The 26,444-nt window shown below is 46.2% G+C and overlaps 1 long non-coding RNA gene across 2 annotated transcripts; it reads left to right on the forward strand.

Annotated features, from left to right (window-relative positions):
* Window positions 1–532: 532 nt before the first annotated feature.
* LOC130683867 (uncharacterized) lies at window positions 533–24,589 on the forward strand. 2 transcript variants are annotated; one of them, XR_008997905.1, is made up of 4 exons: window positions 533–856; window positions 4,786–5,735; window positions 7,805–7,928; window positions 14,119–24,589. It is a non-coding gene; the product is annotated as an uncharacterized LOC130683867 (long non-coding RNA). The 2 variants fall into 2 exon arrangements; XR_008997904.1 differs by lacking the exon at window positions 14,119–24,589 and having other exon boundaries at window positions 7,805–8,031.
* Window positions 24,590–26,444: the final 1,855 nt, after the last annotated feature.

Here is a 26,444-nt window from a genome sequence, read left to right on the forward strand (position 1 = left end):
TCGGCGACCCGGCCAGACCGTCCTGGTGGCCACCGTCATTCAGGGACCCTCTCGGGGGCGCCTCCCCACGTCACCCTCCCGGACGCCCCAGCCCAGGTAACTGCGGTAGTTGCTCCGCCGCAGCCCGCTGGGGGTTTCTGGCAACTCCTTGCTCCACCCCTCGCCCAAGGCTCCGCCCTGCCGGCATGCCTGCCCCCTCCCACGCGTTTGGTCCAGCTCCCAGCGCCAAGGAAGCCTAGGGAGCTTTAGGGCTCGCACGCACGCTCCACGCTCCCACGAGTTCTTTGCCCTTCCCAGTGCTTCGTCTCGGTCTAGAGCTTACCGCCCCGCCTACGGTCCGGTCCCGCCCCACGCCAGTAGTCCCGCTCCAATTCCGGCCCCGCCCCGCGCTCGCCCCGCGCTCTCTTCCCCCCTCACTCTCTCGGCCCCGTCCACTGGTTCTGCCTTGATTCTCGGCCCCGCCCCACGCCGTGGTTCCCCTTCCTGCTACCGGCCCCGCCCAGTGTCCTCTTTCTGTCGTTGGCTCCGCCCCCGCGCTTCCGGGCAGCGCCGGCGGGGTCGCGCCGGGCTGAGCTCCGGCGCTCTGGCCTCGGGTTCCCGGCTCCGAGAAACGGTTGCGACCGCCTCTGCCGCCGTCGCCGCAGGACCCGCCGGAGTCGAGCCGGAGCTGCGTCTCTCGGAGCGATCCGGTGAGAGCGGGCGGCCGGCGTCGGCTGCGGCCCCGCGATCTGCCCCGCGCCCTCCTTCGGGCCGTCTCGCCGCCGCCGCGATGGGGGCCGCCCGGGGCCGCTCCTCCGTTCCGTCCCGTCCGCCGCGCCGCCGTTGAGCGCGTGGGCCGTGCCGCAGCCACGCGCCGGTGAGTAGTTCTCTCCAGCGCGCATTCCTGAGGGGCGCGGGCTGTGCGGCGCGTGTAGGCCGCGTAGGCCGGGCCGGGACCCGGAAGAGGGGCTCGCGGGCCGGGGCGGGGCGGCCGTGCGGGGCGGGAGAGTGTGGGTCCTGCGGGAAGGCTGTGCGGGAGGCCGTGAGGGCGTCAGTGAGGGAGGCGGGGCAGGAGAGAGTAGGTCCTGAGGAGAGGCTGTGCGGGAGGCCGTGAGAGGGTGAGGGAGGGCGTGCCGAAGGCCTTGTGGGCAGGTTTGTCAGTAGATGCTAGCAGCAGGGGAAGAAGGCAAGAGCTGGGTTGAAATGGGAGGAGTGCGGGGTTTGTTCCAGAAGAGCAGACGCTCGCTCTAGGTGAGTGGAAGGCTGTGAGGAAGATACAGGATTCGAGAAGGGGTTGGGGGGTCCTCCGAGAGGAGGCTGGCGTCCACAGCTGATGTGTTGGGTTTGCATGGTACGGTCCGTGGGCCTGGGACATGTTTTGGGGTGTGGGTGAGGTACAGAGTAGCTTCTGGGTCCAGACATTGTGTGCAGGATCCTGGAGACATGTAGACCCAGAAGCCTCCCCCCACCCGACCCAAGGAAAACCGGTGTTAGTCCGAAACCGAGGAGGGCATTCCCTCGAGGCAGAGGTGCCTTAGGCTGCGTCGCTGTGGTCTGGCTTGTCTGAGTGGCTGTACTCTTCTCAGGTCTGGGCCTTGCCCAAGAACTCACTTTTGAGTGTGGGTCCTAGAGTCCACCTTTCTCCCACATTTTGGAATTTGGTCTCCCATGAAACGAGCTGCACAGCCAGGGCACTGAAACTTTATCTCAGCACTAAAGTCAGTTGAGAAAAATACGTCAGTTCTCTGAGGATTTTTCTCAGTCTAGCACTCTAGCTCTAAGATAGTTTATGAAGAGTTCTTATTGTGCCCCTTCTTTTTGCTTGCACTTATGTTCCCTGCTTCTTCAGGAAGAATCTCAAGCATACTTGGTCCCACAGGCCCTGTGTTGGAGAACATACACAGGCTAAATCTGACTCCCAAGAGAGTCAGCAGTATCTGGATTTCAGTTTTAAGAACTTCTGTTTAGGGAAGGAGGATTGGGAAGCATATACAATACAATGTTTCTGTTCGATTTTCAGCAGGTGTTCGTGTTTCTTGGATTTGTAGTTTCAGAAAAGCTAAATGGACTTTTTTAGGTTACACTGGTCAGTGAGAATTTATGGTGGGGGGATGGATTACATGTAAAACAGTAGCCCTAACCCTTGAAGAGTTTAATGGACAGTTGGGAAAATGTCAGGATCACACTCTGTTACTTCTATGCTCTGCATAAATCAAAAAGTTCAAAAGTTTTATTTGAGTAAAATAAATATATACACATCTATAGCATTGAGCAGGCTGCTGTGGTACCCAGGGGGTATGCTTTGGTAGTGACTAAAGGAGATTTTTAAATGCAGTATCAGAGCTGTAGATTCCTTTAATGGAATCCCTTTATTGGTGGTGGTTACAGGCTGTTTGCCAGATTCAGTGCTTGTGGGCATTTGACTCCAACCTGAATTAATGTAACTGCTTTGTGTGTGGTGTGTACGTGTGTACACTAAATACTTGGTGTACTAAAGTATGGGAGCGCATAAAGGTGTGGGAGCGCAGAGATTGCAGGAGTTGAAGCACGTTTCAGTAATGTCAGTAATTTGGAGAGGTTCATGTGCTTCCAGGAACACCAAAGGTCTTCTGTCAGTTGACAGCCAAAAATAGATGTGAATTATAAGAAATGTTTCTTCTGGGCAATGAAAAGTAGTTTTAAAGGATTCTGGGAACTTGTTCACATGTGAATTAAAATGTTAAGTCTTTTAAGATAGCCACAGTTTTGTAATAAAGGGGTCAATCTTGAATTTGTTGCTATTTCAATGCTTAATGTTTTAACATCTGTAAAGTGCTAATGTTCAACATCTTTAACAACTGTTGTTTTCCTTTACTGTTGATTAATTAAATTTATTGGCTCCATTAGTTGCAAGACCTTGGGCTCAGTGCTGTGTGTCCTGCAGAAAAATTTTAAATCAGACTGCTACAAATAACTTACATAGAAGATGTAAGCATCTTAAGAGAAAGTGGCAGTGACTCAGAATTAACCTCCCATTTGAACACAGTGACTTGGTTCTTTCTCAAGGCTAATAACAGAGTATCTCTAAGGATAGGCTCAGGGGGCTGGGTGTGGGCCTTCTTTCCTGAGATGACATCTGGGACAAGAGTACATTAGATAGTAGTTGATGAGCTGAAGTGGAGCTAAGACAGTGAAGTTGCTCATTCCGTGTTTGTGGGGCTCAAAGAATGTGACTGCAGTGGAAGTGGTCCATGAGCAGCAGGGTGCACAACCTTAAGAATAAGAAACAAGCTTTTCCTGCTGTTCTTGCTGAGGCCTAGATTGCAGCCTACCAGTAGTTTTCATAAAAAGTCATTAGCTATAGAAATGTCATTTGGGGCACATATCTTTGATCCATCATCCTTTTCTGGATGCTTCTTGCTTGCAGCTATCAAAGCTGCTGGCAGGCGAAGTATGTGCAGTGTGAGAATGCTTAGGGGGCAGATTACATGTAGGCCTGGGCCAAGAGTGCGTAGTGTTGGCTAGATAGAGCTACCCTTTGTGTTGGTCCAGGTTTTAGGATTTTATTTTACTTCTTCTGTCTTGTTCAGAGCTGCAGGCATTTGGAACTGACATGCTTCTCTTAAGCGCTCTTCTAGCTTCTTACATGCTTCTTACACTGTGGCAGGCTTTGTTGCAGTCACCCCCTTTGGCCAGGTTGGGAGGCTTACTAGCCCCAGTTCATGGGCTCTGTGAGCTCCTGTAGGGTGTGATAGGGAGGACCAAAGACCATGGCAGAGTTCTGACTGAGGACAGTCTTCCCTCAGACCCAAGACAGGCTTGTAGCAGCAGAGAGAATGAAACCCGTAGTTCCCTGACCTCTTAAGTGGGTGGGTGGTTTGGTTTTCAGCTCGTGGAGTTACGTGAGTTGTATGCTTCCTTAGTCAAAAAGAATTAATTGTGTTCTGATCTCATTTTCTCCATACCTTCTCTGTTCCTTAGAGTACTCATTGTCATTTGTTGTCCGAAGGATACTTTCCTCGTAAGCAAGGTTTTAAAAGTTAAGTGTGCCTTTCTGGTAGAAGCATTTTTAAGATTGTGCACATTGGCAATGTGAGAAGGCCCCTGTGCATGTGCATGTGGATGGTGTCCTTTGTTTGCTCAGCTGATGTGGAAAGTGACCCATGATTAACTGCTCTTTTTAGGTGTGCTGAGGAAGGAGCAACGTGCTGTGTGCTTGTGTATGTTGTGAGGGGATGCTAAGTGTGAGGTGACGGGGTAGGTAGAAAGCATGGTGACTTGTGGGCCCAGAGAATGGGGGGGGTGAACACGACCACCACCTTATGGTTTGCGATGGGCCTTCCTTTCCGTTTCTGAGTATCACAGAACCCATGGGGCAGGTAGGGTGCCCATCCTCATCTTACATATATGCGACTGGCTGTCGCCCAAGTTTATACAACTAGGAGGATTGAAAGTGCCTTTTTTTCTTCCAGGCCTCCTGCCTTCCTGGAGGTTAGAGGGAAGGACTGGTTATGGCCAAGATGGGAGGTCCCCAGGCTGCTAAGCCCTGTGATGTTCTCACAGAATGACACTAGGGGAGTTGGTGTTCTCTGTGTCTTGGGCATTAATTTTTTAGTGCTGGAGATACTCCTGTAGTTGTAAAAGTTTCCAGGAACTGTTCTAATATAGTACAAACCTTGTGATGAAAGACTGAAAATACAAACTGAATTTCTACTTTGAGTTCATGTGGGAGGGCATCATTGTGAATTTTGTCTTGAGAAAACCTCTGAGGTCATGTTTCCATGAACCCACTTTTCCTAATGGTTGTCCTCTTAATGGTTTCAACAGGACAGATTGATTCCCTTTGGAGCTGTAAGTACTGATGTATTAAGGTGCAGCACTCATTGCTCATTGGTGCAGTCCCAAAATGAATGTCCAAGAGCAGGTTTCCCCTTGGACCTTGGAGCAAGTTTCACTGAAGATGCCCCCCATCTCCCAGTGCCTGATGAGGAGGGTGAGCTGGTGTCCACAGACCCCAGGCCCATCAGCCACAGCTTCTGCTCCGGGAAGGGTGCCGGTATCAAAGGCGAGACTTCAGCAGCCACTCCGAGGCACTCAGTTCTGGACATGGGGTATGAGCCTGAGGGCAGCGCTTCACCCACCCCACCTTACTTGACGTGGGCTGAGTCACTGCACTACTTATTAGATGACGAAGATGGGATAAACCTGTTTAGGACTTTCCTGAAGCAGGACGGTGCTGATCTTGGACTTCTGGTTTGATTGCAGTGGCTTTAGGAAACTGGAGCCCTGGATTTCAAATGAGGAAAAAAGGCTGAAGCTGGCCAAAGCTATTTACCAAAAGTACATCCTTGATAATAATGGCATTGTGTCCAGGCAAAACCAAGCCAGCCACCAAGAGCTTCATAAAGGACTGCATCATGAAGCAGCTGATCGATCCTGCCATGCTTGACCAGGCCCAGACAGAAATCCAGTCCACCATGGAGGAGAATACCTACCCCTCATTCCTCAAGTCTGATAATTATTTGGAATATACAAGGACAGGCTCAGAGAGCCCAAAGCTCTGTAGTGACCAGAGCTCTGGGTCAGGGACAGGGAAGGGCATACCTGGATACCTGCCCACTTTGAATGAAGATGAGGAATGGAAGTGTGACCAGGACATAGATGAAGATGATGGCAGAGACCCTGATCACCCTGGCAGGCTCACGCAGAAGCTGCTCCTGGATACAGCCGCCCCGCATGCCTCCTCAAGTAGACGGTACAGCCAAGGCAGAATTCAGGTGAGTCAGACAAGAGGCTGTGCTCACCTCCTTGAGACCTAGAGAGCTGACAAGGGAAAGGTGTTGGTGAGGAGTGGTCTTACCTTTCAACCCTAAAGTGGGTATATTCCAGCTGCTGTTGGTAAGTCTTGGTTTTAGTTCTTATTCATTATACCTTCACATTTATCACTAGATGTTTTTAGTATTTGTATGATGTTGAGGATACTTTCATCAAGAACAGACTAAAACATGGCTTTTGTAAGTCATTAGGAACATGGAAATTCTTAGAAGTCATAATGGCATTTAAGCTTTACCCTTTAGCAGTAGAATTTGTGTTCTCTTACATAGAAGGTAGATATAATCCTTTTGGCTTAATAAAGGGAGAAGTGAACATTTAAGTGCATCAACACTTAGAGAATTCTGGGTCATTGCTTTTTTTAAAATTATTATTATTATTATTATTTATTTTGTTATCATTAATCTACAATTACATGAAGAACATTATGTTTACTAGGGTCCCCCCTTCACCAAGTCCCCCCCACAAACTCCATTACAGTCACTGTCTGGATCATTGCTTTTTATAGCAGTCTTCGAAGATTCTTCCTAGAGGTTGGGAAGTGGTGCTGAGGAGGCTGTTGTTCGACAGACTGTATGAACACTTTGGGAACTTCCTGTGGCTGTGGTTGCAGTTCTAGGGCTGGACCTTTTTAATTCTGCCCACAGAACGAGTCAGTGCTGTTGTGTAGTCGGGTCCCAGAGGACCAGGGGTGTTCTGAAGTTTTGATTACAGCCTCTGCATGTAGGCACATATGTAGCTTTGGAGGCTTGAAGCAATGCTATCAAGAAGTTGTTAGACCTTTGGAAACCTATTTCTTCATTCTCTTTTCTTGGTAATCCCTCCTGTGGCTATTGGAGATTTATTTGATGGTAAATGGGAGCCTGCTGCCAGTGTTAGCAGAGGTTAGCATGGTGCTCCCATTTCCCACTCATTTTCCTGTAGTCTGGAGTTCTTGTGACCCCACTGATTTGATCAAAAGTCTGAAAAAACATCCCCAGGTGCTGGGGCTTTCCTGTGAAGTTATTAAACACCTGGGTCATTTTTTCAAGCTTACTGTGCCAGAGGAATTGGCTACTTGGCTAATAAAACAAAGGATTAAACATTTCTGAGGTTTAAATGTTCCTTTTTCTTTTTTAGATTTTTTTAATTGAGGCACATACAATAAAATATACAAATCTTAGTGTACAGCTTGATGAATTTTGACATGTGTAACCATCACCTAAATCAAGATAATCAAACATTCTCACCAGTTTTCCCCCTTCACCTATTTCACTTATCCCTGCCAAGTGACAGCCACCAGTCTGTTCTCTGTGCTTATGAATCTATTTCTGTTTTTGTTTGTTCATTTGTTTCATTTTTTGTTTTTTAGATTCCACATATAAGTGAAATTGAATGGTATTTGTCTTTCATTGTCTGACTTATTTCACTTAGCATAATACCCTTCAGGTTCATCTGTGTTGTCACAAATGGCAAGATTTCATTCTATTTTATGACTGAATAATATTCTATTGTGTATGTACCACCTCTTCATCGGTTCATCTGTTGATGGACATTTAGGTTGGTTCTACGTTTTGGCTGTTATAAATAATGCTGTGATAAACACAGGAGTGCATATCTTTTTGATTTAGTGATTTTGTTTTCTTTGGGTAAGTTCTCCAGAGGTGGAATTGCTGGGTTTGGTATTTCTGTTTTTAGTTTTTGGGAAACCTATTGTGATATAATGAATTATATTTAGTCTTCATCCACAGTTTCTGAAAACACTGTAGTCTTAAAGGTGAAACAGGTGTTTTGTCATGTTAACAAGAGAGAGACTTTTGGACCCCTATCCAAGGCCAGGGCATGGAGATTGAATCAGCCAGTGGCCAATAATTTAGTCAGTCATGACTATGCAAAGAAACCCTCACAAAACCTGTGAGAAGAGCTTGCTCACTCTGATTTATGTGCTCGGTTGGATCCTGCTTTTTGGTTGGAGGGAGCTTCTACGCTTGGGGAACCAGAATGCCTCCAATTATCTTGATTTATGTTGATTTAGGTGATGGTTACACCTGGCCAGGCCTTAAGCTCCATGAGGATAGAAGCTCCTTTGAGACCGTGCTCTATGTATCTCTTCATCTGGCTGTTAACTTGTATCCTGTGTGGTATCCTTTATTAAACTGGTAAGTGTGTTTTCCTGATGCAAGTCCAGGGAGAGGAAATCCCAGGGCAAAATACCTCTAAAAACCGAAATCAGTCAAAGGGAGAAATAAAGTTTAAAACCCGTTTATTGCTTACAAACTGCAGTCCATCACAGTCTCTCTTTCCCCTGCTGCAGAAGAAAACAAGCAAGCCAGCCAGCCCCTCCCCTTAAACTCTCAGATTCAGACATGCCCTAGAGATGAACTTCTTTCCACTCCTGAGGATATACAAATGAACTAAAGCCAGGCAGGATAATCTGGAAATGTTACAATTTTACCCACACCTGAGTTCTGTGAGCTGCTCTAGCAAATTAATCAAACCTACAGGGGAGGTCGGTGGAACCTCCAATCTGTAGCCTGTAGGTCAAAAGCACAGGTAACTAACTGCCTGGAGCTTGTGACTAGCCTCCGGAGTGGTGGGTGGAGGGCAGTGTTGTAGGACAGAGCCCTTAACCTGGGAGTCTGGTGCTGTCTCTGGGCAGATAGCATCAGGATTGAGTTGAGTTCTCCAACACCCTGCTGGTGTTCAAGAATTGCTTGTTGTAAATATGTGTGGGAAGACCCCCTCCTACATATTTACACACTTTGGAATCAGCTCTGGGTGCCCGGGTGAAGTTATACTACTATTATATTACTGCTGTGTTTAATATTGTTACTGTTACACATATATGTAGGGAAAAAATACACCATTGCATTTGGTGTTGGCAGAGATACGGCACTTCCATACTGTATTCCATAGTGGCTGCACCAATTTACATTCCCACCAAGAGTATACAACGGTTCCCTTTTTTCTACATCCTCACCAACACTTGTTATTACTTGTTTACAGTAGCCATTCTGACTGGTGTGAGGTGATACCTCACTGTAGTTTTGTTTAGCATTTCCCTAATGATTAGTGATGTTGAGCATCTTTTCATGTGTCTGTTGGCATCTGTATGTCTTTGGAAGAATGTTTATTCAACTTTCTGCCTGTTTTTTAATTGGATTTTTCTCTGTGTCTGTGTGTTGTGTGAGTTCCTTATATATTTTGGATATTAGCCCTTTATTGGATATATTATTAGTAAATATATACTCCCCTTCAGTAGGCTGCCTTTTTAGTTTTGTTGGTTTCCTTTGCTTTGCAGAGCATTTTAGTCTGATATTGTCCCACTTGTTTATTTTTGCTTTTGTTTTCTTTGCCTGGGAAAAAAATTACTGATGCCAATGTTCAAGAGCTTATTGCCTATGTTTTTCTAGGAGTCTTATGTTTAGATCTTTAGTCCATTTTGAGTTCACTTTTGTGTATAGTATAAGACAGTGATCAGTTTTATTCTTTTGCATGTAGTGCCCAGTTTTCCCAACAGTATTGAAGAGACTTTTTTCCCCACTTGCCATTTAATGTAATAGTTGACCATATAAGTGTGGGTTTATTTCTGGGCTTTGTATTCTATTCGATTATCTATGCATCTGTTTTTGTTCCAGTACCATACTGTTTTGATTACTGTAGCTGTGTAGTATAGTTTGAAATCAGGGAATGTGATATCCCCAGTTTTGTTGTTTTTTCTCAAGGTAGCTTTGGCTATTTGGGGTCTTTTGTGGTTCATACAGATTTTAGGATTGTTTGCTCTAGTTGTATGAAAAATGCCATTGGTGTTTTGATAGGGATTACATTGAATCTGTAGATTGCTTTGGGTAATATGGCTGTTTTAAAAATATTGGTACTTCCTATTCATGAGCATGGAATAGCTTTCCATTTGTTTGTGTCATCCTCAGTTTCTTCCATCAGGGTCTTCAGTTTTCAGAGTACAGGTCTTTCACCTCCTTGATTAGATTTATTGCTAGGTATTTATTCTTTTTGATGCAATTGTAAATGGGATTGTTTACTTAATTTCTCTTACTGTTGGTTCTTTATTTGTATATAGAAATGCAACAGGTTTTTGTATATTGACTTGTATCCAGCAACTTTACTGAATTCATTTATTAATTTTAATAGCTTTTTGGTAAAATCTTTAGGGTTTTCTTTATATACTATCATAACATCTGCAACTAGTGAAATGTCCCTCAAGTGATGTGATTCAAGATACACTGTTTGAGATAATTTTTATGTGCCTTTTGCTCATTGTTTTTAGCTAAATGCTATTGACTTAGATGCCATAAATTATCCTGTTAAGTAAGGCTAGTAACTGGCATTGTTTTTAAAACCGAAACTAAAAGTTTGCATATTTGTTCAGAAAGGTTTTAAGATGGGATTAAATTTGAAGCCTGGGCTGCAGGGAAAAAGAACTGAGGTTAGTTCTAAGTTCCATTAAAAAAAATTTCCAAGACCAAAAATTCCTGAATGCCTCCCCTTCCACAACCAGCCCCATTCTGCACACTTCTCTGTTCTTGGTTGTAAGCAGCACCTTTGCTTTTTAAATTTTTTATTTATATTTATTTTATTATTTTTATTTTGGTATCATAAATCTACAATTACATAAAGAACATTATGTTTACTAGGCTACCCCCTTCACCAAGTCCCCCCCACAAACCCCATTACAGTCACTGTCCATCAGCATAGTAGGATGTTGCAGAATCCCTACTCGTCTTCTCTGTGTTGTACAGCCCTCCCCGTGCCCTCCACCCACTACACATGCTAATTGTAATACCCCCTTTCTTTTTCCCAGCCCTTATCCCTCCCTCCCTTCCCACCCATGCTCCTCAGTCCCTTTCCCTTTGGTAACTGTTAGTCCATTCTTGAGTTCTGTGATTGTGCTGCTGTTTTGTTCCTTCAGTTTTTCTTTGTTCTTATACTCCACATATGAGTGAAATCATTTGGTACTTGTCTCTCTCTGCCTGGCTTATTTCACTGAGCAAAATACCATCTAGCTCCACCCATGTTGTTGCAAATGGTTGGATTTGTCTTCTTCTTATGGCTGAATAATATTCCATTGTGTATAGGTACCACATCTTCTTTATCCGTTCATCTATTGATGGACACTTAGGTTGCTTCCATTTCTTGGCTATTGTAAATAGTGCTGTGATAAACATAGGGGTGCATCTGCCTTTTTCAAACTGGGCTGCTGCATTCTTAGGGTAAATTCCTAGAAGTGGAATTCCTGGGTCAAATGGTATTTCTATTTTGAGCATTCTGAGGAACCTCCATACTGCTTTCCACAATGGTTGAACTAATTTACATTCCCACCAGCAGTGTAGGAGGGTTCCCCTTTCTCCACAACCTCGCCAACATTTGTTGTTGTTTGTCTTTTGGATGGTAGCCATCCTTACTTGTGTAAGGTGATATCTCATTGTGGAGTTTTGCTTTGTTTTTATACTCCACAAATGAGTGAAATCATTTGGTACTTGTCTTTCTCCTCATGGCTTATTTCACGGAGCATAATACCCTCCAGCTCCATCCACGTTGTTGCAAATGGTAGGATTTGTTTTCTTCTTATGGCTGAATAATATTCCATTGTGTATATGTACCACCTCTTCTTTACCATTCATCTACTGATGGAGACTTAGGTTGCTTCCATATCTTGGCTATTATAAATAGTGCTGCGATAAACATAGGGGTGCATATGTCTTTTTGAATCTAAGATCTTGTTTTCTTTGGGTAAATTCCTAGGAGTGGAATTCCTGGGTCAAATGGTATTTCTATTTTTAGTTTTTTGAGGAACCTCCCTATTGCTTTCCACAATGGTGGAACTAATTTACATTCCCACCAGTGTAGGAGGGTTCCCTTCTCTCCACTTCCTCGTCAGCATTTGTTTTTCCTTGTCTTTTGGATGTTGGCCATCCTAACTGGTATGAAGTGATATCTCATTGTGGTTTTAATTTGCATTTCCCTGATGATTAGCGATGTGTAGCATCTTTTTCATGTGCTGTTGGCCATCTGAATTTCTTATTTGGAGAAGTATCTGTTCAGATCCTCCACCCATTTTTCAATCAGGTTATTTGCTTTTTGAGTGTTGAGGCATCTGAGTTCTTTATATGTTTTGGATTTTAACCCTTTATCGAATATGTCATTTACAAATATATTCTCCCATATTGTAGGGTGCCTTTTTGTTCTACTGATGATGTCCTTTTGCTGTACAGAAGCTTTTTAGTTTGATGTAGTCTGATTTGTTAATTTTTGCTTTTTCCCTTGCCTGAGGAGATGTGTTCAGAAAAAAGTTGCTCATGTTTATATTCAAGAGATTTTTGCCTATGTTTTCTTCTAAGAGTTTTATGGTTTCATGACTTACATTCAGGTCTTTTATCCATTTCCCATTTACTTTTGTGTATGGAGTTAGACAGTAATCCAGTTTCATTCTCTTACATGTAGCTGTCCTGTTTCGTGGTAATTCTTTCTTCAACCCCATGACCAGCTTGCATAGCTGTGCATGTGGAAGAAAATCAGTATTGCTATGTTTTCGTGTCACGTCAGTATAAACACATGCTTTTGTGAGTCACTCAGGGTCCTATGACAGCCCATTAATTCCAAAATGTTTGAGTGAACAACTTCATGAATCTCTTTAGTTCCTTCCTCAGACAGGTCCAAGGCTGGCCACCTGACTCACCTAAAATAAATGCAGCCCCCACACTGCTTCTGTCTTCAAAGAGCCCCTCAAGAGGCCGTGTATAAGGCATCACCTGCATGAGGGGATTCAGCCTGTCCCTCCCTGCCTGCTCCTTTCTGAGTGGATTACAGTCTCGGCCTACAAGCTTTCTCTGTGAACCACTGAAGCTTCCATAGCACCTGGACTCAGCTCTTCTATTTGGCCCGGATACCCCAGTTCTGATGGGCAGTGGTGAGTCCTGCACTGTGTGGCTAGGTTGTTTGTGGGCACTATCCTCAGCCCCCCACAGCAGAAGACTCCATGCCCATTTCCAAGCCTGCTCATCCAGCTTTGTGGCCTTTGAGTTATTTAAATGCTTTTTTTGGTATTGACTTTCTCTGGATCTTTGCTAACTCATGTTCAGACTATAGGGCTGGTGTCTTTTACTGAACAAACATTTAAAAAATAGTCATAAAGAAGGTTGCTTGCAGCATTGCTTGTAAATTTAACAGGATAATTTCAATGTCTGATAGCAGGATTGCCTGCACATGAATTTTTTTTGTACACTTGGAGAACATAGGCTTTTCATTTTTATCCTTTGTTTTTCTACATTTTCCAAATTTCTATAAAATATAATTAAAACTTTTATTATTAAACTGTACACAGAAATACATCACAAGAAGGCCTGAATTATTTGCAACTTTTTAAAAGCATATTTTTCCTTTCAAAAGGGTACATATGTTTCTTTTTAATATGATCTTAAATCTTATTGTTAACACTACTATACCACTATTTTTAGTTAATTTAAATTTTTATAAAAACCATGGAGACAAGGAAAAACTCCAGTAATAGTAAAAGGATAACTAAATTTGTCAGCCCTATGTCCCCGAGCCTTTCCAGGATGACCACTTCCAACTGTGTCTTAGTAGGTGCAGCTGCCATGCCACAATGAAACACTACAGGGGCTAAGACAGCAGAGACTGATTTCTCAGTTTAGGAGGCTGAAGCTTAGGTCCAGGTGCCCTCAGGGTAGATTTCATTCCAAGGCCTCTACCCAGATGGGCAGATGATGCCATCTGGCTATGCTCACAGCTTTCCTCAGTGTGCAGCTAGCTCCCTGGTGCCTCTTCTGATAAGGACACTAATCCCATTGGATCAGGGCTTCACTCTTAGGACCTCATTTAACCTTCATGACTGACTTCCTCCGAGCCCTTAGATTTATCTCCAAATACAGCCACACTAGGAGGTCAGGCTTCAACATACAGATTTTGGTGGGGGGGACACAGACTTTCAGTCCATTACTCACCTTGCCAAGTAATATGCTTGTTCTGCTACTTTTGATCATTGGTGTTTAGGTGATCTCTATTGGTGTCCTCTGTTCCAGCGCCTGTCCTTGGTTTGATTTCAATCTGTATTTGGTGTTTTTATTGCTGAGCCAAATTGGGCCAGACATTTCCTTCTTGTACCTATTGCGTATGTGTGTGTTTGAATTACAGTGCTGCATTTTTTCCATCTGATTGATATTTGGCTTTCTGACATAGATCTTCCTTTAGGCTGCATCAGCTTAAAAGGTACCTTTGAACGTACTTCCCACATTGTGTTGGATAAACTTTTTTTTCCCCCCAAGAAATATGTCTCCTAAATAGCCTCACCCTTCTTGACATGTTGTTCTTCAGGCTGCTCATGGCTGCTGTGCTGTGCTGTGCTGTGCTGATGCCAGCCCTGGGAGGAGAGGCTGGCCGGCTGAGGTGACTGGGCGTTGCAGGTCTCCCTCAGCAGGCAAAGACCGCATCTTCTGTGGCTGCCTTCCTCTCTTCTGTGGCTGCCTTCCAGAGCTATACTGCAGAGGTCCAGCTCCATGCTGTTCAAGTCCCATGGACGTGACTTTCCCCTGCTCTGAACATCTCTTGAATGTGTTCTTTATCAGCAGTGCTGTTCATAGTATTGTGTCTTTGTTCTGGGGCTTTTTTCTTTCATTGTGCTAAAAAGTCTAGTCCTTCAGATTTTGGAATTTGTTAAATGTTATGTCTTTGGTAATTTCTTGTTTTCCGTTTTCACTGTTTTTCCATTTTAGAGCTCCTGCTACTTAGATGTTGGACCATCTGGAATGAGCCTTTAAATTTTAATTCTCCTTTTCTCCTGTATTCCATTTCTTGTTGTGTTTTCGATCTTGCTATTTAGTTTTCCTGCTGTAACTCCTGAGAGAGGAAAACGTGGGGCAAAATACCTCTAAAGCCAAAATCAGTCAAAGGGAGAAATAAAGTTTAAAACCTGTTTATTGCTTACAAACTGCAGTCTGGGGCCATCTCTTTCCTGCCTGGGCAGAAGCAAGCAAGACTTCCCCCTCACCTCTCAGGTTCAGATAAGCCCTAAAGTTGCCCAGGTAATTACCCAGGTAATTACCCATTGATAAGAGATGAACAACTCTCCACCCCTGAAAAATGCCTGTGAATATGCAGATGCACTAAAGCCAGGAGAGATACTCTGGAAATATTACAATTTTATCCACAGGCCACCCCTCCAGAAATCTCGCCTTACAATCTACTCATTTCCCTTCTTCCCCAGTGGTCCCTGGGCGAGAAAACTGGAGTATTGTGACCAGACTAATGATATACAGTAGCCACAGTAATAAAATAATGTTAATCCTCAAGCCAGAGGATTCAGCTAGGTTCAAAGCCTTACACAGATTAAGTCCATAGCTCGTCCATTCCATAGGCAGGCACTAGCTGAGGGTTCAGAGCAATCATCATGCGGCAGCTGCAGCCAGGGGGCATATTCAGGCCACAAGGACTGTAGGAGAAAATAGCCTTAAGGGCGATAAGATACATGATTAATGACACCAGCATAGGCAAATCTTGTCCATCAGGTAGGATACATGCTAGAGAGTGGTCCTGTGATAGAAGAGTGGCAGGAATGGGATCTCATCCTGATCTAGTATACCAGACTTTAACCCCCCTCCCTGTGGGAGTGACAGATGGGTCAATATATAGGGCTCCGGGAGGTACAGGCACTGGCCATAAAAATAAAACAAAACTTCGCTCTAAGATGTGCTCTTACCTCCTGGACGTTTTGGGTACATTACCATGATCTTTGGGGGCCACTCTGCTGTTACTCCAGGAATACAAGGCCAGCTTCCAGGCCTTTCCCACAATTGGCTAGAAGGGCCAGCCATCGCTGGTCCATGTGTCAAAATGTCCAATCAGCAGTGTCTCCAGGGGTTTAATGCAGTGTCTCCAGGGGTTTAATGCAGTTGGGGCTGGCAACAGGATGTTGCCGTGCTGGCCATACCCTGGCTTCAATAACTCTTCTTCGGGTTGCACATAGAATTGTATAGGAGAGGCAGCAAGGTGTGTTAGTATATCCACAGGGCTCAAAGCTCCTTTACATGGCTTCTCATTCAAATGCCATAGCACTTTCCATAAGCAAACTGACCAACCCCTTATACTATTGGTGTCCGACTTTAGGCCAGATTTCAACAAACTATTGTACCTCTCTAGCATGCCTGCCCCAGTAGGGTTATATGGTACATGAAATTTCTGCTTTATTCCTAATTGCTGCACCCATCCTTGTAATGCATGTACAGTAAAGCAGGTGCCTTGATCACCTGCAGCCCACCGTAGGCTGCAGAGAGATGCTCTAGGCCCCTCTTGGTGGTTTGCTGATCAGCACAATGTGCAGGCAAAGCAACCAATAGTCCAGTAGCCATGGCCACACAAGTCATGGCATACCGATATCCTTCTGCTATGGGCAGAGCCCCAATATAGTCTACCTGCCATCTGACAAGGGGTATTGGCTCCCTTACTGTTGTCCCATGTTGCTGTGGGACTCAGTTTAAGTCCATCTTAGAGCACACAAGGCACTCCTTCTGGGCTCTGCTGACTTCTTCAAAGGTCAGTGGCAAGCCCCACTGACGGGCTACAGCCCACATAGTCTTTTGCCCTGCGTGCAACAAATGCTGATGTAGCCATTGGGTCACATCAGCGGCAGGCTTTCCTTCTAGCCAGCGCACCTGGGCCAGTGTGTCTGCTTCATCATTCCTTGTGGTTGCCAGAGGCAAATGGCCAGTCACATGATATACAGTAACAGTCTTAGTCCGGCCAGAGGCCCATAGGTCTTGCCACAACTCTTGTCCCCAAAGGGGCCAGTGACCAACCATCCAGTTGGCATGGTACCATGTTGGTAGCCACAGGGTCAAGCACCAATAGACGGCCCAGCTGTCAGTGCAGACAACTATGGGGGAAGGCTCCTGGGTGATCATGAGCCATACTGCTTGCAACTCAGCCCATTGACTACTCTTCCCCTCTCCATCCTCCATCCATATTGTCTCACTCTTAGGATGGAAAGCCACAGCCCTCCACTTTGGGGGCTGCCCATGACTGGAGCTGTCTGTATACCAAGCAACTTCAGGTATAGGGTCTTTTCCCTCCTGTTAAGGACTCTCGGCTACCAATGGCTCAAAAGCAAGTTCTTCCTTCTTTCCACTGTTATAGGTCACTGGCCCCAATAAGCATTGGAGTTCTCCACTTGAGGGGCTAGTAGGGTGCTGCATTACTGTAAATATGCACCGCATTTGGCTAGTGTAGGCCTCTGTGCCATACCACTCCGTGGCCTTTGGGTCCAGTCTCGCACCCACCCCTCGATGGGATTGGTAGTTATTACCTTGGTCAGAGCTGTTCGGGCAATGGGCTCTGTAGCCAGCAAGGCATGTTACACAGCAGCCAGTTGCTTCTCTATCAAGGTGTACTGGACCTCTGCTCTTTTCCATAGTTGTGACCAGAATCCAGTAGGTTGGCGTGTCCGTTCAAGCCGCTGCCAAAGACCCTGTCCATAACCATCTTCACTTACATGAACATGTAGCTCACAGGGCCTTGATCAGTCCATTACATTCAAGGCCTGCATGGCCTTGACTGCCCACTTGGCAGCAATAAAAGCAGCTGCACATGTCTCATCCCAGTCCCACCTGATGCCCTTTCGTACCAACCAGTATAAGGGCTTCAGAATTTGTGCCAATTGTGGGATATACATTCTTCAGTAGCCAAAAAGACCCAAAAACTTTTGTAAGACTACCACAGTGGTAGGAGTAGGGAAAGCCTAGACCTTGTCTATGACTGCTTCAGGAATAACTTTAGTTTTACCCAACCAGATAACCCCCAAGAATTTTACAGACAATCCAGGTCTTTGAACCTTGGTGCTGTTCACAGCCTGTCCTTTTTCCTGTAGATGTTGCAGCAGGGAACTGCCCCTTCTAAATCTGAAAGAGAATCAGATGAGAGCATAATATCATCATTATAGTGATACAGCCTCACCATTTGCGGTTTCTTCTATGTGGCCAAGTCCTGGGCTACAAGTCCATGACAGATGGTGGGACTGTTGAGGTATCCCTGTGGAAGGACAGTGAATGTCCACTGCCGGCCTTCCCACATGAAGGCAAACTGTTCCTGGCTTTCCTGTGCTATGTCAGTAGAGAGGAAAGCATTAGTAAGGTCTACTACATAATGATACGTTCCCAGTTCATGGCTAAGGGTGTCCAGAATGTCTGCTATAGAGGGGGCGGCAGCATGCAAAGGGGGTGCGACTTTATTCACTTCCCTGTAGTCCATGGTCATATGCCAGGAGCCTTCTGGCTTTCTCACTGGCCACACTGGGAAATTAAAAGGACTATGAGTGAGCTTTATGATGCCCACCCTCTCCAACTCCTGTAGAGTTTCTCCAATTTCCTTATGCCCCCCAGGCAATTTATACTGCTTAGTATTTGTCACCCACTGAGGTACAGGCAGAGCACACAGTATACTCCTTTGGGTGTAAACACCCTGTTCCCAGTGGGATTTAGTCTTTTTTCACTGTAATTGTCGTACCCCCATAGCCATCTGTCACAGCAGCGGTCCCGGGAAAATGCTCAGGGTTGCCATAAATCAGAGAACACTCAGGTCCTGTGTCCACCAGCGCCAGGACACATACATTCACGAGGGACCAATGAATTGCTAATTCTACATGTGGCCTCTGGTCCCCACCATGTCCCCCAAGGTGGGGACCTTTAACCCCTGCTCCCCTCACCTCAGTCAAACTGCGATGTGCAATCCTCGTCCTGTGGGGCTGAGGGCTCAAGCGAATCCTGAGTACTGTCTTCCATGAAGTTTTGCAGGGACACAGGCTGGGTATGAGTCCTTGACTGGTTTCCATGTTCTGGACCTCAGCGGCTGGAACTGCTGCTCTGGCTTTAATTGGTGCCACAGTTTTAGCAAGATTCTATTGGACTGCTCATCAAGTTTTTCTTTCACTACCCTGGCCTTTATCAAATCAACCCACATCTGGGTCCTCGAGTCCTTCACAGGACCTTTGGCACCTCTACTTTCATTCGTAGCCTGTACTTAACTTCTGTGCCCTTATTGTTTCCACCTCCTCCAGATCTGCTAAAGTACAAGTAGCCTCACTTATGGGTTGCCTATGTGGGGAGCAAGAGTAGTCACTAGGGACCCAAAGAGAGATATGGGAGCTGTATGGAGCACCAGATTTCTCATTCCTACAGTGAACACCTCATCGGGGTCCTGGGGTCCATATTATAGATGATAATAGATGATATGTTTCATGCCCAATTCCTGCAGTACCTTTTCCAATCACTGCATAGGTTTTCCAACTACTGGGAAAATATGGTAAATCACCCCGATTAAGCCAAACTACCCTGATGGCAGCTGTCAGCCATTCCAGGCGTGTCTGATTCCCTGAGGCGTCATGGGCATTTTGCAACCACTGCCGGAGGGAAGGGTGAGTTGTCAGGGAAGCCATTCTACTCATCTCTGTACCTGAAATAACAAGGTCTTCCTCCATCCCCATATCCTAGAGACGTAAAAGCCACGTAAGGCAAAGATTCCGATGGCTTCTGCCTATACTGGATGCTCATGTCCACCAGGTCATCATGGATATAGGGGCGGAGCATTGAGTGCTCCACAACCTGGGGAGGGGGCTGCTCCTCCCCTTGAGGAGCCCGTGGTTGTTTCATTTTTATTTTCTTAATTACAGCCAGGTGGGCCTTTAAAACAGGAGAGGATGGTACCTCTGGCAGTGGCCTCCGTAGCAGATGGGCTCGTGGCTCCGCCTCTCCTCTTCTCCCCCCAACCCCTGGCTCCTCCTCCGTCTCTGGGAGTGAAGGCACCACTCTTTGCTCTGCTTCCTCCCCGGGGCCTCCTGCAACATGGCTTCTCCAGCCGCCTCCCCCCTCATGGCTGCTAAGGAATCTCCCAGGAGCGTGACCTGCCTTTTCAGTAACTCTCTTCCTTAACAGCACCCCATAGGTTATCACCCTGCTCCTCCAAGTGATGCTGAAGTGTGTCTCTCTCCTCACTAACCCTCTCAATAATCCTCTCTTTCTCCTGTATACCATTTTCTACTATCTCCATGAAAAGATACCCACAATGCCAACCACTACACGGCCCCCTAGGGTCTCCAAGCAGTCTTTCAACTCACAGAGTACTTAATTCTGCAGCTTCCCGTGTTTCCACCCTTCCCCAGGGAAGGCTCCACCCTCTAGGGGGTACTTTACCCTCGACCAGTTCCCCACTAGGGGCTCCCAAATTGGAAGCCCCACAGATGGGGGGTTAGTAACAAGTGAAGCTGCACCCTCTGCCACTGCATCCACTGGGGCATCCCCACCACCCACAGGGGCTTTCTGGGCATCTCCCCACCATCTCTAGGGGCAGCCCTCCCATAGTTCGCACCCATTTTAACAGATTTTGGGTTCAGAGATCCTGCTGACTACTGCCAGATGTAACTATGGGGAGAGGAAATCACGGGGCAAAATACCTCTAAAACTGAAATCAGTCAAAGGGAGAAATAAAGTTTAAAACCCGTTTATTGCTTACAAACTGCAGCCAGGGGCTGTCTCTTTACTCCTTGGGGAGAAGCAAGCAAGACTTCCTCCTCACCTCTCAGGTTCAGATAAGCCCTCTGTTGCCCAGGTAATGATCCATTGATATGGAGATGAACTACTTTCTCCACCCCTGAGGAAGGCCTGTTGTTATGCAGATGCACTAAAGCCAGGTGAGATATTCTGGAAATAATACAATTTTACCCACAGAAGTTTACGTACTTGGAAAGTACAGGCGACCTCAGAGAGAGGAGCTCTGAAAGATTGGGAAAACGTCAAAGTTACACACTTACAAAGTGAGGGTGACCCCAGAGAGAGGAGCACACTGAAAGGTTGGAGGTTCCTCTTTCTAAGGATTTTTCAGGAATGTGACAAAGGGCTGGGGGTGTGGACTTGTTAAGTGGTCCCCAAATATTTAAAATTAAGTTAACACAAATTTTACTGTTCTGATTTCTCCCAGAGATACTGGCTTCTTGGTCTGGGAACATATCAAAAAAGACTGCCTGCTCGGCCCTAAAGGTGGGCTGAGTTATTGTCTGTTTGCTAAAGAGTAAGTTAAGAATCTTACTTCCTTGTAATGAGGTATGTGGGGGGGGACTTGGTGATGGGGGGAGTCTAGTAAACATAATGTTCCTCATGCAATTGTAGATTAATGATACCAAAATAAAATTAAAAAATTAAAAAAGAATCTTCTTAACTTTCCTAGGTTTTAAAATGCAATCTTATCTTTAAGTTGGAATCTTTCCTGCCTTTCACTATGTTATGTACAGCTGGGCCTGCTTGAAATCAGTTGTTGCCCAGGTTGCAAATTACTTGGTTAGGGCTAAAGGAGGAAAAACAGCATATAGGTAAAGTTAAAAATAAAAAGTAAGCTGGGCCTGCATGATTAACACAATAAAGACAGGGGCTCTGCTGAGATACCCTCCTTTATCTGGGGAATATTCAAACATTCCATGCCAAGTTGCTCCTGGCCTTTTTGAGCTTCAACTGATTAACTCATTAACTCTGGGTCTTTTCTGGGTATCTAGTTTTAACTGGTTAACTCTTTGAGTCCCTTTTAGTGGGCTTTACTGGCCTTAATTCTTTCTCCACCCCGCTCATATATATTTTCCTGCCAAACACTCCTTGTTAAACAATGAGGCACTAGAGACCCTGGCAGGAAGCTGTGTGGTGGGAGGGCCTTTTGTGATTGATATGGTTAGGGTGTTCAGACTGCCAGCTGATTTTTTTGCTTGGGGACCCCCATTATCTGTAGGTCTTTTCTCTGTGGTGATAGGCTCCCCCGAGAGGAACACCTCAGATTTCCTCGTGTGTGGGCTGTCTGTTGGATTCTGGCACTAAATAGGTGAAGGAGTTTGGGGTTTTCCAGGTGAGAATACAGACTTTCACTTAATTTTTTGGTTTACAGATGTAATCCCCATGACTGTCTTCCCCTGTACCTAATTTCCCTACATCAGTAGTCTTTCATACTCATTTTTACAGAAACTATTTCTCTTGTGTCCTACAAGGGTGTCGGGGAGAACTGGGCCCTGAGGGTCTAACTTCCCCTTAAATGTCACTCAAGCAATCTCTGTTTTTAGCATCATGCCCCCTACGCGCCCCTCAACAGGGAGGCTTGGTTATTGCCAACAAGTCCTGCATAAATGTGGGGGAAGGACTACCTTTGTTTCTGTGATCATAGAGCTAGGCCGGTGTGGATAAAATGAGAGTTCCTGTGGCCAGGATTCTCACCTGGCTGTGGTTGACTAGCTCACTGCACACCTGTGGGCAATACATGGCTGTTGACTCTATAAAAAGAGCTCCACCCAGTGCTCTGGGCACGACATGGTGGCAGGGCTGCAAGGTTGCAGGAGAGCAGAGCAGAGGCTGGAGTGGTGGCAGCGCCCAGGACAGAAGCCCAGAGGACAGCTGTGTGGGACGACTGTGCAGAGAGGCCTGGAGGATGGCTGTACGGACAGAGGGGCCCAGGGGCCCAGAGGCAGAGACCGGCTTGCTACATGCAGATTTGCTGAGTGAACGGGATTTTAGTGACTGATCTGCCACCTGGAAATAAAGTTGGGTATAACCCTTTTCACCCGAAGAACATTTTGCTGTCATTTTCTTTGGTCACACTGAATCCATAGCGAACTTGCCCAGGGCTGAAACCCATTGGCAAGACAGCCGGGTTTGTGAAACTTACCTCATTTAAACACAAAGGTAAGAGAATTCAGAAAAGAAAGAAAAGGAAAGGTGGTGCAGCATCCTGCTTAGGGGAGGTCTGATGTGATTGGCATAAGAATGTGACTCAGGTGATAGCATTGTGCAAGGGCTCTTCTGTTTTAGTGAAAATTCATTTGGGATGCCTTTGTAATGTTTAGATCACTCAGGGAATAAAAATCATATGTGTACACATAACTTATAAAGAAGCACCTTTGTTCTGTGTGTTAGGCTTGCTGTCTTGGACATCACTGAGGAGTTAGTGTCTTGGGATGGACACGTGTGCTGCTTCCCACTCGAATAACTCTTGGTTTTCTTCCTGGACATTCTTGAGGATTGTTAGTTCATCTTAGTACATGGGTCCTTGTCCTGGTAATGGACTGCTACATAATCCCAGTTTGGGGGGTTTGGGGAAACAAAAGGAACTTGAAGGACAGTGGTGACCATGTGTCCAGGAGTTGTGTCTGAGCAGACAGGAGACCTCGAGTGTGTGGTCCATATACAGTTGCCCTTTAAAAGGAGAACTGAGCGAAATGCAGATTCAGTCATTCATTGAGTGCCCTCTGTGTGCCAAATACTCTTCTAGAAGCTGGAGATTAACCTATGAACAAAGCAGACAAAAATCCCTTTGTTCATGGAGCTTATTACATTTTAACAGGGAGAAATACAACATGAAAAAATACAGAAAATGTACAGTGTTTCAGATGGTGACAAGTTCTATGGCAAGTATTAGAATGGTAGGGCAGTAAGGGGCTGAGGGAGTTTTGCAGTTTTAGTGAATTGTCAGAGTGGGCCCCATTCAGGAGGGTGACTGTAAAGCAAAACCTAAAGAAGGTGAGAGTGTAGATTGTGTATACCTGGAGGAAGGTGATGTAAGCAGAGGGAAAACAGGAATTGAAAAGCAAGGGAAGCAGTGTGGCTGGAGCAGAGGAAGTTAAGGGAGTGTGCTAGGACAGGAGCTCAAAGGGGCTGGACATTTCCTGAGCTTGGACTGAAAAGCTGCTGCAACTTCGGCTGTCTCTCAAGCCCTCAGTGTGCTGATGGTGTTCAGAGCCATCAGCCTTGTTGAGGTCCCCAGTGAGTGAATGTAGGTAGAGAAGAGGAGGTCCAGTGACACCTTAGCTGAGAATTTGGGGATGGAAAGGAAGCAGCAAGGAGCCGAGCATACCTGGCCTGGCCAGTGAAGTGGGAGGAAACCAGTGGAGTTGGGGCATCTTGGAGGCCAAATAAAGAGAGCATTTTGAGAAAGAAAGATGGAACAGTTAGCCATCAAATCAAATGCACTACCAGGTAAAGTAAGATGGGGACTGATGGTTATTAAGTTTAGCGATGTGAGATGATTGGTGACCCTGAGTTGTGGAGGTGGTGGGAGATGGCAGAGGCTTACTAAAAGGATGGTGAAATAACTCAAAGCCCCTGGAGAAGAGACTATGCCTCTGTCTTGTATCCCTTGGCCCAGAGATAGTGTTGTGCAAGGCTGCTCTTAGTAAATAGCTATTGAAGTGACTCTGGCTATTAGAAACACTTTATTCAAGGTGAAAAGTATAAAACTTACAATCTATATTGCTATTATCCAGCTAATCTGAACTGTTCCTAGGGTTTTTTAAAAAAATAATTATGTTAAAAACACAGTCCTTATCTTTTAGAGAGATACACTGAAATATTCATGGATAAAATGATACGTCAGGTGTGCTTCAAAAGTCACCTGGGGTGGGGTGTTTACAGATGAACTAAGACTGGTGAACCTGAGTGAAGGCCTGGGAACTGGGAGGTACTTCCCTCCACCATTCTCTCCACTTGTGAAAGTTCAAGACTTTTCATTTTAAAAGCTAAGTGTTCAGTACAAGGTAGAATTCTTCACTTTTTTCTCAGCTACTGCACTATCAGAGAATGTTTCTTCCCATTGCTCCTCTATAATATACTCCAACATTAGACTTGGAAAACGCACTCTTGAGCAGTAATAAAGGCTAGCAAAGCTGACAGACACAACAGTCCATCTTTCGTTACCCTATAAATTATCTGCTCCAAAACAGGAGCTCTCCTCCACCACCTCAGGAAGCTCATCAAAGTCTGGATACTCAGATCACGGCCAGCTCTGCTTCTTTCTCAACATTCTGGGTGAACAGACAGAAGGGGCAATGTCACAGATCACCCTAGACTTGCCCATCCCCACCAAGCCCTGAGTGCCCCCAAATTTTAAATTCCACTAGGAGTCATCAGAGCAGACATCTGACTATTTCTACTTTGTGATTACAGGAAAGGTCAGCCCCAAAGAGCAACCCAAAGTTTTCCATAATGTGATCAATAAAGACAGTCACAGCAAAAGGCATTTTGTTATATGAATCAAATGAAAAGGAGTTTATGGAAGGCAATGAGATGAAACTTTGTGGAAATATTGAGCCACCAAATTTAAGAAGTTGAGAGCCATCTAAAGTTTAGGAGCCAAAAGACCCAGTTCTAGTCCCTGTTCTAGTAATGACGATGGTGAGGAGAGTTATCTAACTTCTGGGCTTCCAGTTCCTCACCTGTCAAGTGAGGTTTAAGTCCTGCTTGCCTACTACCACCTCAGAAAAAGGTGGTGATTGGTCAATGAAAATCTAAGTGAGCCTTACATAAGCCGGAATTTATTCTATCAGAGAGTCGGGTTATAGTAAAGAACAAATAAGGTCATGTTTAGAGAGAAGGCATCACTGGGACAATCACAGCCAAGCAGCTCTCTGGCCCGTGGCAGCAGGCAGCAAGGAAAAGCACACCGTCTGGACCAGCAGTCACAGCCCACGGTACCCAGACGGGAAACTCAGCCTTGTATCTCTGCCCCTCAGACTAAGAAACTGGATACCCACCCCGGTTCTAAACACAAGCATTACACTGACCTGAACGCCAACACTCAGGACGCCCACGGGGACGTGCACATCCTCCTAAGCTGAAAACAAGAAGCCGACTCAGAGGACTCTGTGAACACTCAGGGGGCATATGGATCCCTTACAAAGGTTCCTAAAGTTATGATTGACATTTTATGTCTTCTTTAAGACCTCTTGGCCTACGCATGCATATGCACTGAAACACCCACTTAGCGAACGTCTCCAAGTGTGAGAAGTCAATAAAACGCAAACTAGCGCGTCAGCGTTTCAGGGATTTCCTACAACTCAGTAAAGCACTTGAGTGTGAACCCCCCAGTATAAGTTATCTACCGGCTTACTAGCAAGACACACACAGCCCTGCTGTCTCCACCTAAAAGCTCCTAAGTGCTGAGGTTGACGGGAAGGAATGGATCTCGGGGCCCACCTTCTACCGGAGCAGCAGCAGCCCTGCGGCCGCGTGGAACACCCGACACACTGTGCACTCCCGCTGCCCCGGCCCCCACCGGAGCCGAGGTGGCCTATGGGAGTTATGCTCTGGGCTGGTCCTCCTCCCACCAGGGGTTCATTCCCCTCCCTTTTGCACCCAAGGCCGGGAAATGAGCATTTTCAGCTTTCACTGTCCCCCAAACAAGAGCTGGGTCTACACAGAACATCCGCCAGCTGTGCACAGTGAAGTGACCCAAGACAGGCGTCTCCGCGCGATCTCAAGCGGGCGAACGCAGCCGTGCCCCCGCCATCTGCAGGAGCGAGTTCCTCAGCCGAGCAGGCCGGTGGCCTCCGTTGGGGGCCTAGAGCCCTTCCTCACCTCGGGGCCCTTCCAGGGGCAGGCGGGTCAGGTCCGTGCGCCGGGAGCTCACCTCGGTTCCGGGAAGGCCGGGCCAGTAGGCGCGGGAGGGCGGGGACCTCCGGAAAGGGGGCAGAGGGCTGCAGCAAATCCCAGCAGACGGGGACCCAAACGAGAGAAGGAATCGCGGCCGTTTTGAGGGCGCGCGACTCGCGCGTTACCTGCGCCGCGCCGTAGGCCGTGGCGAACTGCATGAAGTCTTCGGTGCGCACCCAGCCGTCCCCGTCGCGGTACAGCGCC

Source organism: Manis pentadactyla, chromosome 5, assembly GCF_030020395.1.
Source record: "Manis pentadactyla isolate mManPen7 chromosome 5, mManPen7.hap1, whole genome shotgun sequence".
Classification (NCBI taxonomy): Eukaryota; Metazoa; Chordata; class Mammalia; order Pholidota; family Manidae; genus Manis; species Manis pentadactyla.